Genomic DNA, 14044 nt, shown 5'->3' with positions numbered 1-14044 from the left:
CAAAACGACGTTTATATTCTTTAATACTAAGGATTCTATAATGAGTATAGAAATTATAAAGCATAAATGCGAAAAGCTAATTATTATCAAAATCTGGCATGGGAGACTTTGTCATATAGATGAAATGCAATTTCAAAGTTACATAAAGATGTATACTCGGGATTAATTGATTTTCACAAGTACAAATTATGCACGTTTGGCACAATGACCATATCTTCTTTTACTTGAAAAGAAGAAAGGTCAGCATAATTACTAGTCTAATGCATAGTGATGCATATGGACTCATTTCAATTGATGGCAGGTAATGTTTCTCTTATTTCATCAATGATCACGTGTGCTTGATGAAACTCAAACATGAAACTCTTGAAAAATTCAAGGGATTCAAACTAGAAGTAGAGAAACAAATAGGTAAATATACCCTCACATTAAGATTCGATCAAGTAAGAGTATCTTAAAAATAAAATCTAGATTATCTAAGAGAGAATGGGATTCTCTTGCAGTGGACTCCTCCATAAACACTGCAGCATAGTGGTGTATCTGAAAGGAGAAATAGTTAACTATTAGATATAGTGCGATTAATAACAAGTCATGCAAATCTCCTAAAATTGTTTTGGGGTCATGCATTGATTGCAGTGTGTAACACACTAAATCATGTCACACTTAAGTTGGTTAACAGAACTCTATATGAGTTATGGAAAGGCAATAGTCCCAATTAATCTCATATGAAAGTTTGGGGCCATGACACTTATTTGAAGTGCCTTGAATCGGATAAGTTCGAGACTAAATCCGATAAATACATATTTGTGGGATATTCAAAACAGATATTTGAATATAAATTCTATTATTGTGAAGAAAGTCTTCATCTCACGACATATCATTTTCTTAGAGAAAATGTTTACTCTATGGGAGGATAGTGGGAGCAAAATAGAACATGAAAGAGTTCAAGAGTCCACAAATATAGTTAGCCGGGTAGATGAATCCGAGTTTGATCCCATATCTGATATGGGACATACTTTTAATCAGGAAGTAGAGACTCCTAAGGACATGTTAGCTCTATGTGAGTCTAGTAGGATCATTCGACCTTCAAGGAGATGTGAATCCGTGATTACTAATCATGTATTACTGATCCAGGATGATCAACCTACTAATTGCACCAAAATAAAGTCAAGTGTTAACTTAAAAAAGACAGCAAGAGGCCATGATACTCGAGATGAACTCGACGTATGTAAACAAGGTTTGGACGTTGGTCGAGCCTCCTGATGGAATATAACCCATAAGGTTTTGTAAATAGTTTACAAGGGAAAGGTTGATATGGATGTGAATATCAACAGTTGCATATCGTAACTATAGGTTAAGATAAGTCTCTATGGAGCTGAAATCTTCGATTTAATGAAAAAATCAAAGTGTTTGATTTTATCAAATTTGAAGACGAATTGTGTGATCACAAGAAAATAGTGAAAGTATTGTCGTATTTCTAATATTATAGAAAACGACATCCCTATGTTTCAATCATTGAAATAATAGTTGTTAAAATATTTATTCATGAACGATATGGGAGAAGCAACTTGATCTATAGAGGTAGATCTAGAAGATTGCTTAACTCATCTCAATTTACATAGATGAAATCTTCAGAAGATTTCATATGGAGAAACTGGTTTACTCTTAAGCGATATGTTGGAAAGGTTCCAAACGTAAAGCAACCGTTGATTCAATAGTAAAAACCTAATACATGATTACTTCAGAAGTAGCAAAGAGTTGAAATCTGGATCATGATATTCATAAATGAACTTTGAGTAGTTCCTGATATTGTTGATCACATGCCATTGTATTGTGATAACAATAGAGCCATTGCGAAAGCGAAGGAACTAAGGTCTCATTAATGATCCAAACATGTATTAAGGCGGTATAATCTCATCAGAGAGATAATACATAGAAATGACGTAAAGAGAAGAACAAATTTTCACATTTAACAATATTGCAGATCCACTGACAAAGAGTTGTCGTAGCATAAACATGATCGTCATGTAGATTTATGATATTGGATACATAAGTGATTGGATCTAGTGCAAGTGAGAGTTTATAAGTATTATGCCCTAGGTCCAATCAACTTTGGACATAAATACTTTTGATATATAATTAATGCAATTTAATGGCAGATCTATTATTTAATTAATGGACAATTAAATAAATAATAGAGTCCGTAGATTCAAATCTTTGTAATTTGTTAATCACAAGGAGTTGTGACTGTGAGATACAAATTACATCTGATTAAATCTTAAATCGTCCGTGGTCGTAAGTAATAACGAGATACGAATATCGTTATTACAGATAGACTATCACGTGTGGCATTTCTTACTTGTGAAGTAAGTAGATAATCTCACAAGCTAAAGTGTGGTGACACTTAAATGAACACGTAGATGTTTTGTTATAGAACAAAATATTGGAGGCCCGTCGAGAGATTCCACATGGATAACTATCTGAGTGTCAGTGGTTAATCTCTAACGTTCGGTGGTGAAATTGGTCCTTTGACTTGAGGTCATCATGGTACCTTATATGAGGACAGTCATACTTTGACGGTGTTGGATGTTGCTCTGCAAATGACCGCTAATACGACATCGTTTGGGTACATCAAGAATCGTATGAACGTTGTGATTGACTAATAAAGGATTCATCGCTCTTAGATAGTAGGAGATTATGATCTGCATTTCATTCAATTAAGTCGATGAAGAAATCCTTGGCCAAGGTGTACTCATAAGTCGAAAAGGAGTTTTCGACTTATATTGATTTAATAGTAGAGTGAAAGATATGATCATTAATCGAAATTGACACACTTCCATATCTCGTAATTGATCGGATCATATTGACGAAGGGATTATAGTTTCACGGTAAACGAACAAGTTTGGTTTTGTCATACCATGTGACATTTCCCATCACATGTATTGCCCTGACACATTGCTAGATGTCAATTTGGAACGCCGAGTGTGAATTGATGATAAATTAAAAAGGTGTTTTAATTTATCAATTTTGATTAGATCAAAATAATATTTCACGTCATTAGGTATCGTGATCGGGAACCTGATGGGTCACACACAAAAGAGAATTGGAAGATTGAGATTTGTCAATTAATTAATTTAACAATCGTTGGATAAATTAATTAATTGGGTTGGTTATTTATAGGCTCGAATTAATTAATTGGATTACTTAATTCACGGGCCGGATTTAATTAAATGGATTAATTAAATATTGGACCGGACTAGGCCAGGCACGTTTGTGCTTATATAAATACATGGCTAGGGTTTTCAATCCATACAATTTTCTCATAATTATTCATGTTAGCACAAGAGGAGAAAATTCCGGTAGCTGCAATCTTGTTCTCTGTGTGGATCATCGTTGGAGGTTAGACAATTTGAAAGCTGTGGGTGGCAAATCAAGATTGTTGGGTTTGCAAGTCTGAAAAAGGTACAATCTTATCACAATTTCTATCTAAACACAAAGGCGATTCTTGGTGGAAATCGAAATATGTTTTAATTTTTCGCTGTGCATGTTAAGTAGATTCCCAATACAAGCAAGATATGTTTAGTAATCGCAACTGAAATAGGATAAGAGTTTTAACTTTTTGACTCATTTCTCCTCTGACCAAATGTCACAAAAATGATTCATAATAATCCACCTTCATATGGAACTCCAGTATCAAATAACCAGTCACCTCCAAGCAGGAACGTCGACACAGTAAAATTAGTAGCATCTGTCGAATGAATAACATGAAATCCAGGCCAATTTACTCTCCCACTTGTGTTTGATTCTACCCCTGTATTATTAAACTCACCATAATCTGAAGTATTCAGTGCAAATTCTCCTAACCATTCGTGCCACCCCAATGGATTTATAAATCCATCTCTATAACTTTTCATGTAAATTGTCCTTGAAAATTCCTTCCATGGCCTCCTCAGATATGTCTAAATACTATCTGCTGGTTGAATCGTGCAGATTTGAATGGAAATGCCAATGTTCTGGTTCATATCTGTTCTGCCCTGCGCGGTAATGGCATTGAATTGGTTGAGCATTGGGAGACAGGGAAAAATGTTGCAGTTATGAAAAACAGCGACAGCATTGCTGAATATGAAGTCCACTGTATCGTAGATGTCACATTCTCTGTAGAATTCTCAGAGGGAATTGGCGTTTAATGTGTCTTGATATGCTTCGAAATTGCACAAATAGAATGTGGACAAATTGGCCCCATTTCGGACCACAACAGCTTGATGTTTAATTGCTCCTGCCATGTTTCGGAATGTAATGTTAACTGCAACAAAGCCTTTTCCAACTGCAACTGCATATTAGAAATGATATTGTTTGTATAGTTGAAAGACAGTTAGCATGTAAGTTGTGCCAGCTGGATATTAGTTATATTGGTAGTTACTTTTGGCACCTATTTATATTGTGTACACTCGTTCATTTTACGTGATTCAGATGAATAATATTTATACAGATCACGTTTCATGTTGGCTCCAATATGGTATCAGAGCAAAGACCTTCCAGCTTTCATCTTCTTGTTTATCATTCGTGAAATTCACATCAACAATTCTGTTAGAATGGAATCAGTATCGTCTGAAGTCACTTCTGATGTGCGTTCATCCGTGAGCAAGTCCACCGTTGATAAACCATCAAGTCCGTATTTCCTTCACCATTCAGATAGTCCTGAATTGGTGCTTGTGTCTTAGCTGCTTACAGGTGAAAATTACGCCTCATGGAGCCATGCAATGACAATTGCACTTTCGATGAAGAACAAACTCTTCTTCATCGATAGATCTATCAAGAAACCGGAAGATGTGAGTCCTGATTTGATCAATTCATGGATTCGAAACAATAATATGATCATATCATGGATACTTAATTCGGTTTCGAAGGAAATTTCAGCTAGCATCATTTATGCATCTAGAGCTCATGAGATTTGGAATGATCTCAAAGAAAGATTTTAGCAAAGCAATGGACCTTGATTTTTTCAGTTGAGGAAAGATCTAATGAGTTTAACTCAAGATCAAAGTAACATAAGCGCGTACTTTACAAAATTGAATACTGTATGGGAAGAGTTGAGTAACTTTCAACCAAATTGCAACTGTGGAAAGTGTACATGCGGTGGAGTTGAGGAGATAAACAAATACTATCAGATGGAATACATCATGTCATTTCTCATGGGGTTATATGAGTCATTTTCCCAAGCTAGATTCCAGATCTTGTTTATGGATCCCATACCACCCATTAATAAAGTTTTTGCACTTATGGTACAGGAAGATAAACAAAGGAAGTTGAGTGCACAATCGGTGGGAAATGATGTAAATGGTAATGCTGCATTTGTCGTAAGATCTGACAATGTAAAACCAGTGCTGAATTCTAGTTCTCGTAATGATGGTACTAGGATTAGTAACTTTACAAATGTCAAAAAGAAGGAAAGGCCCTACTGTACTCATTATAAGTACCATGGACATTCAGTTGATAAATGTTACAAGATCCATGGGTATCCACCACGATACAAGCCAAAATCAAGGGATAATTTCCAAAACTACTCTGCAATTAATCATGTTAATTAGTTGTCGATCAATTATCAAATGGATCAGTAGCCTATCATGGATAATTTTATGCAAAACCTGAATTCCAGTCAATATCAACAACTGATGAATATGTTGTCAAGCGCTTAGCTTCATGCTCAAATACTACTTCCATTGATCAAGACAAATAGAATAATTCAGAATCTACAGGTATTTGTCACTCCATATCTGATAATCTTGTCTTTGCTACTAAAGAGATATGGATAGTAGACTCAGGGGCCACAAAGCATGTATGTTGTACTGTTGATGCCTTTGTGACACCAAGAAAAGTTGATAATGCAAGTATCACTCTACCAAATCACACACGAATAATAGTCAACCTATGTGGTGATATCCAACTAAGTTCTAAATTGGTGCTACACGATGTTTTATTTGTGCCACAATTCAAACTAAATTTGTTATGAGTCAATGCATTGACCATTGGTTCACACTTCACATTAAATTTTTCTCATGACCGATTTCTCATTCAGAAGATTACAACCAAGAGGATGATTGGCTAGGGTGATAAATTCATGGGTTATATGTACTTCATACAAGAGATCTTGATTCCTTTTCAAATGACTTTGTTGGTAACGTTTTTGCTCATATATCGCAAAATAGACTTGGACATCTGTCCTTTAAACGATTAGATGTATTAAAAGATCTAGCAGCTTTTGATGTTTCAAAGTTAAATAGTCAGCTTCCTTGTTACATTTGTCCTATTGCTAAACACAAAGACTATCATTTAAATCAAATAATAAACTGTCCAGCAAGCCGTTTGATCTGTTACATTGTGATATATGAGGGCCATAGCATATTCCTTCACACTTGGGGCACAAATATATATATGTTACGTCAAAATTTTGATGCTGAGAGTGCAGTGCATCGTTTCTTTAGTATAGTTGCTACACAATTTAATGCATGTATTAAGAGTTTCAAGTCAGATAATGACCATGAGTTGTCTTTTAAAGAGTTCTTTGCTGAAAAAGGGATATTACATTAGTTTAGCTGTGTTGAAAGACCCAACAAAACTCATTTGTGGAACGAAAATATCAACATCTTCTAAATGTGGCTCGTACTTTATTTTTTAAGTCTAGAATCCCTATCCATTTCTAATCTGAATGTGTATTAACAGCATCCTTTCTTATCAATAGAACCCTTCTCCTATCTTACACGATAAAACACCTCATGAGATCTTATATGGCAAACCTGCTGATTATTCCAACCTTCGAGTCTTCGGGTGTTTAGGCTTTGCGTCTACACTCATGGCACATAGAAATAAATTTCAACCACGAGCCAAGTTGTGTGTGTTCTTAGGCTACCTTTTAGGTGTAAAAGGATATAAGTTACGTCATGTTACATCGAGACAAATTTTTATATCCAGAAATGTTGTTTTTCATGAGGAAGCATTCCATTTTCATACCATTGTAGAATCTGATCAAATGCTAGATCCTTTTCCTGATCTAATATTGTCATCTCCTATATTATCTCCTCATCTTGATTTACCTGTCCAACCAAAACCTGTTCAAAATGATCCTAATATACAGCCTACAAATCTTAATTTCATTTCATCTACTGAGACAAATCATTTTACATAATTTCATAATTCTGATTCCACTGACCAATCACATTCCATCAGACCTTTAGATCATGACATTCGAAAATCCAAAAAATCCACCAGACCTCCTAAATACCTTCATGACTATCACTATAATCTGATCTTTCAAACTGATCATTATGCTCCGCTTTCCCCACACTACATTGGTAATTTCATTTCCTACCGAAATCAGTCTGAACATTACAGACATTTCACATTATCCATTTCATCTCAGTTTGAGCCTCAATTCTTCCATCAAGCTGTCAAATCCCTTCATTGGCGTGAAGCAATGAAGCTTGAATTGGATGCCATGGAAAACAATCACACCTGGTCTGTTGTACCTCTACTTCCTAGGAAGTACTCTGTAAGCTGCAGATGGATTTTTAAAAACAAGTACAAATCAGATGGTTCACTCGAAAGGCACAAGGCACACTTTGTTGCAAAAGGCTATATACAATAAGAAGGGTTAGACTACTTTGACACCTTCTCTCCAGTGGCCAAAACTGTTATTGTCTAAGTGTTACTCACTCTTACAGACCAATATAACTGGCACTTGGTCTAGTTAGATGTAAATAATGCTTTTCTAAATGGTGACTTGTTTGAGGAAGTTTACATGGATTTTCCACTTGGCTATGAATTACTTAAACCATCCAAAAAGGGGAAAAGCTCATTTGCAAGCTGCACAAGTCCATATATGGTCTTAAACAAGCCTCTAGAAAATGGAATTCGAAGTTTACTCATGCCCTACTACAACATGGTTTCACTCAGTCTAAGGCAAATTATTCCCTATTTACTAAGGGCTCTGGAGAAAATTTTATGGCTTTGCTAGTGTATGTGGATGACATTGTTATAACTGGATCAAATGTTCAGGCTATCAACTCCTTAAAGACATTTTTACACTCTCAATTCAAGCTCAAAGATCTAGGCTGCTTGAAGTACTTCTTGGGGATTGATTTTGCTCGGTCATCATCAAGAATTGTAATATCACAAAGACAATATACAATGCAGTTACTCGAAGATACCGATAACCTAGATTGCAAACCAGTCAACAGCCCTATGGAACCAAAATCAGCTCTCAGCATGCATGAAGGAGACATACTTCCAGATGCCTCTCATTATCGACGATTAATTGGGAAATTGATATATTTGACACTATCACGACCTGACATTACTTTTGCGATACATAAGTTGAGGCAATACATGTCTCAACCAAGGATGACACATCTAAAGGCAATTCATCACCTACTGAGAAACTTGAAGGGCAATCCTAGACAGGGTCTTTTGTTTTCCTCATAATTGCATTCTAATCTAGTCATTCAATTTTGAGGTTTTTCGGATGCTGATTGGGGTCATGCATTGATAAAAGAAAGTCCACTACCGATTTTTGTATCTTTGTTGGCAGCTCTATAGTTTCTTGAAAGTCAAAGAAACAACCAACCATATATCGACCATCAGCTGAAGCGGAGTATAGAGCTCTTGCCTCCACCGTCAGTGAGATCATTTGGATCAGCCACTTGTTAAAAGATTTTCAGCTTAATGTTTCATCCCCTGCCATGCTATATTGTGACAATCATGCTGCAATTCAGATTGCCACTAACCCGATTTTTCACAAGAGAACAAAACACATAGAAATCGATTGTCATTTTATCCATGACAAAATCAATGCTAGGATCATTGAACTTCTGCCGATCCGTTCAAAACATCAACTAGCAGAATCTTTACCAAGCCTTTGCCTCCATCCAGCCTTAATCCTTTGCTATCCAAGATGTGCGCGAAAGACATTTACAGCACATCTTGAGGGGGAGTATTAGAAACGATGCTGTTTGTATAGTTGAAAGGCAGTTAGCATGTTAGTTGTGCCAGCTGGATGTTAGTTGTATTGGTAGTTACTTTTGGCGCCTATTTATATTTTGTACACTCATTCATTTTACGTGATTCAGATGAATAATATTTCTGTAGTTCACATTTCATATTGGCTCTAATACTGCACGAACAAGAGAAAAAGGGAAAAAAGTTACTCAGCAAGGAATTCAAGACTGTTCAAATTGTATGGACTCGCCGAAGGTTGACGAGTTGAATGTAATCCATCCATCAACAAAACTATGATTTAGTCTGATTGATTCCATGGCCAATAATCATCAAATATTTATAGTTCTTGGCAATCGACACATATTCTTCATAAATACCAGCAGTGGTATATATCAGAAAGTAGCCACTGCTGCCGTCGGAATTCGACTTCTGTTGCTGACGGCGTCTAAGATTTCTTGCATTTTAAGGTTCAATCTGCCATTTTGGAATGTCAAATGGTTCCCTGTCGGCTGTGAAGGTTTCTTCTTCTTCTTAAGAACCCAGGCTTTTGTGAAAAGGGCTAAAGAAACGCTGAACAACCTTGTATCATTAGTCAATGGAGATAAAATCCATTTTCTTACACTCCCGGCTGAGGCTGTTGCCTGAAGGCCATCGACACAAGTCTGACTGTTGGCTAAAACACCGCTCAGAAGTGTCTGAACATCGTCTGCTTTCAAAACGGGAAGAGTTTTCGACAAAGTTCCATTGACTGTGATGAAAGAATTCATCAGATAATCAATGTTAAGCTCAGCTAAAAATTTGCCATCTTCCAATGCCCTGACTGCAGTTATTGTCAAAACTCTCGACCTCTGTAGATTCTTGTTAATCAACGTAAGAAATTTCTAGGCTGCGGATAAGGATTTTCGGACGGAAAACAGGCTGTAATCATAAGCATTGGACGAGGGATTGGAATTTGGAACGAGCACTGATTTGCGGAAGGTAGGATAAGTGGTAGATTTGCATATAGTTGAAGGAGGGACAGGATTTGCTGGCGAAACGTTATCTGCTGAAGATTGTGCAGATAACGTTAGAGTTGCTAAAAGAATGCAAAAATAATTAACAGAGAGAGAAGTAGCTTATTTTCAATCATTTTGACAAGTGATGAACAAATGAATTGATGAATATGAAAACTTGTAAATTATATACACACACACACAGAGTATCGTATTTCTTGAAGCATAAATGCATGGAGGAAAGTCAACTTGCATTTAGTAGTTTGATTCTAAGGGGTTCAAAGATTCTAAAGATTCAAATCGACGTTATTTTGATGGAGTAGGAGATTATTTTGATCCCAATTTGGTGATTCGTGGAGCTTGGAGTGGTTTCGACCCCAAATAGCCAGAGTTATTATATATATAGGTAAAGCAATGTAAAATGTATGTATGTCTTAGATGAGAAACATGGTCATGGGTAGGTTGCTTTACAAGTTGTCCTTTCTTTTTAGAGGTGGTTTTGTTTCCCTGTCTTGTTCTTCCACAGTTCAATTGAGGATAAGGCAGTTATTGCTATACACAACAAACTTTGACATGATTAATTATCTACCATGTAACTCACCTATCCAAACAGAGTTAATATGATTTATTACGATAGGTTGTCTAATTATTATCATGTCATCGTTAAGTTTTATTATACATTCGTCCTCTCTAACTAGTAATTTCTTTTGATTCGAATGAAACAGTAACAGATTGTGGAAGAATACATTCATCTTCTCCAACAAGTAATTTCTTTGGATTCGAGGGTAAAAATAACAGATTTTGGAAGAATTTTTGTTCATACACAATCTCCGTTATACAATCGCTTCCCAACTACTGATTTTCTTTGGATTCTCCTGTTACCTCTCTCCCCGAAGACATCTTCAGAACTGAGCTCAAACAAAAAGGTATGTGTTCGTTACTGAACAATCTATTTTTAATAAAAATTCCTGCCTTTTGTATGTGATGTAAATGGTTTCTAATTGGAAAAAAGTATCGAAGTGATTGTTTCGTGATGTGACCGTAGTTTCACGTTTATGGAAGACAATTCTAAGGATCAATACTTGAGTCTCAAAATGGTGACCTTTTCACTTGGGTCGGGACAATGGATGAACGCGTGTGAAATAACTAGGCTTATAAATTCTTTAATTATAGGCTAAAGGACCCTTGAAGTCCAATGATTAATACATCATTGCCCAAAAGAGTTGTTTGACATTCATAAACATATAGTTGGGTCGTACATAAAAATTGGATTAATTTATATCGAAAGAGAAAAACAACACGTAAAGAATATCAATTGTCAACATAAATCAAGTTATATTAATCTTTCATTATAGTGAATTAGTGACTCGCTTGGGGATCATCAACCTGCTACGGTGCAATATAATGTAGACCAATGATGCAATTCCTCCAAGATTGTGAATAAATAAATTATTTTTTAATAATTCCATCTTCTTAGACAATGTGAATCGACATGATACTAGAACAACAATTGAATAAAACATGCATGTAATTGTACTTGAAAATCATGTTATGTATATAAATAAATTATTTAATTTTCTTTCTATGGAGTAACTTAAATTTTTAGACGAAATAATTAAAAATAAAAATAATTTTTTTTTTTTTGGTGGATAGAACTTTTCAAATTTATTATTCAAAAGTTTGACATATATCCATGTAAGTTACAAATATAATATTTCTTTCAAAGAAATGTAAATTCTTTCATTGTATTCCGTCCTATGTTCTCAATGCAAAGTAAACTGGGGGAAGACAAAACTTGTCTACTTTCTAATATTTTCACTCAATACTATCTATTTCAAGATAAAATTCTAAAACAAAATTTGATTTCTTTTATATAGCCCACAAACCAAGTGATTATGTCATTAAAAGCTTAACTTTTTGAAATGAAAAATATTTATCAAGGAATCATATTTTCAACATGTATATTATTATGTGTAGACTCGATTTATGTTTTAATCAAAAGCCGGCTTATAATTTTTATACCTTATATACAAAATATTCAACTACTTGAATAGTAAGCGAGTCGTATTAAGACTCGTATTTCATCTCAAAATCCCAACTTTATTAAAAGTCATCAAAAATCCTTATTTGCTTGTTGTTTGTATTTTTATTTGATGTAGGATTTATCCCTTAATATGTTTTCGCAAGATAGTAGCTTGTGTGTATCTTAAAATTTGTATGGTCGTTTGAGTTTTGATAAGATCAAATTGATTGTTTAATTAGCTTTAATGAGCTATGATATTATATTAAGATTTAGTATTTCATCTTAAAGATTAATCTTAATAAGAATAACTCGAGTCCTATATATCTATTTATTATTTAATTCTTTATTTAATATGAGAGTTATAAGTAACGGACACGACAGAAAATCATGAGAAAAAGACTTTTAACATGTGCTGTGTAGATTTTTTTCACATGATGGTTTCAAATAATACAATTTCTCAATCATGCATGTGTTACAAAGACTAGATTACTCTCACAAGAACATGGCGTAGATGTAAAGGGCAAAGTAAAGAGATTTAAAACTAAATTATGTACAATGACAGCAAAATTAAGGATTTCTGCAAATTGTTGACTGCTTTGTCGTAATGCCATAGAATCATAGGTTGCGTTTTCACAAGGTATGTGTTTTTCGCATTTACTATCTCTAATGACATTCCGTTGTTGATTTTAAGCATATGAAAGAAATAGGTAATGTCAATTATTCTTAATCTATCAATTCGATTCTATGTAACATCTACCAAAAAATTTAACAAAATCAAGTTAATTTTCTAGCAGCAATACCGAATTTACTCATGTATACTATTCTCTTCTAACATGTTTACGAAATAAGGAATGTTTTTGTATGTGTAAGATTCATTCCAACTAAGACGTGGTTTCTTTAATTTCTTGTTAATATGATCCCTTTTTCATTTTTTTTTTCATTTAATAATACATTCTAGTACAACTACATGTTCATCTTAAAATGATTTTTTTCCCTCATGTTAGAATGAATGACTATGATATATGTGGGGAATGCCCCAGAAAAAAATGAACTAGGGGTTCGTTTGATTGAAACGAATTCAATGGAAAATGTCATATCTAAAGAATTCGTTTTCTACTTTGGCTGTTTGATACGAAAGTGGAAATGAAGTTCGAATTCTAAGGTACAAATACTTAAAACATTTTTTTGGCCAATTCCATGAATTTTGTTGTGACATTTTTTTATGGAATTTAATGCTATCAAACGGACCCTAAAAGAGAGACCAAAAGATCAAATTGATCAAATTCACCCAACATGACCTTTTTATTAATCCTCGAGCAAAAACTATATTTCATTTCAATGTGCAAAAGATATGATCACCCTTTTACAAAAATAAAATAAAATAAAATATATGAATGACGATTATATTCCGGTAATTAAAGCCTATTTTTGGTCTCCATTTCTTCAAAATTCATTTTCAATCACATTTTTTAATTAAATAATTTTACATGTATATTGAAAACTTTTTCTCACTTTTTAACCACACGTTTTCTGACAAAATAATGTTCTCAAATACATTTTGCCCAAAAAATAGGACTCAAACTAGGTTTAAATCAGTTCACTTGTAGATGGTGACCACAAGAGATAGAAGGTGATAAGCTTTCATGGCATATTGTGGATAGTTTCCACAAGTAAGCCTACACCTATCCATATATCCTCTTGATTCAAGTGCAGAAATCCACATGCTTATGGTCCTCTTTTGACCAAATCAATTTACTCAAAATCTTGCCAATATAACCCATGCTTTTGTTCATGTCTTTTGCCCGACAGCATTCTGATTTCTGAATCATGTATACTTCAACTTCTTCACTCTTTTAACTTTCTGGAAGGTCTCAACATAAATGTGTGTTGTGCGAACCACCTTGCAATGCAGAAGAAAATATGGCCATTTTTGGTTTTTCATTAGCAAGCCACAACTGAACTAAGCCAACGTGTAGGGGCCCACTTTCCAAGCGACAAACCCTACGGGCTACCAACAAAAAATTGGTTTTATCCTAATGTA

The 14044-nt window shown here is 34.5% G+C and overlaps 1 pseudogene; it reads right to left on the bottom strand.

Moving 5' to 3' along the window:
- Positions 1 to 3656: 3656 nt before the first annotated feature.
- LOC111404435 lies at positions 3657 to 13726 on the bottom strand (annotated as a pseudogene).
- Between the last annotated feature and the right edge of the window lie 318 nt (positions 13727 to 14044).

This window comes from Olea europaea, chromosome 1 (genome assembly GCF_002742605.1).
Source record: "Olea europaea var. sylvestris chromosome 1, O_europaea_v1, whole genome shotgun sequence".
In the NCBI taxonomy this organism is placed as follows: Eukaryota; Viridiplantae; Streptophyta; class Magnoliopsida; order Lamiales; family Oleaceae; genus Olea; species Olea europaea.
The sequence above is the reverse complement of the archived record's forward strand: the minus strand, read 5'-3'. Positions and strand labels throughout refer to the sequence as shown.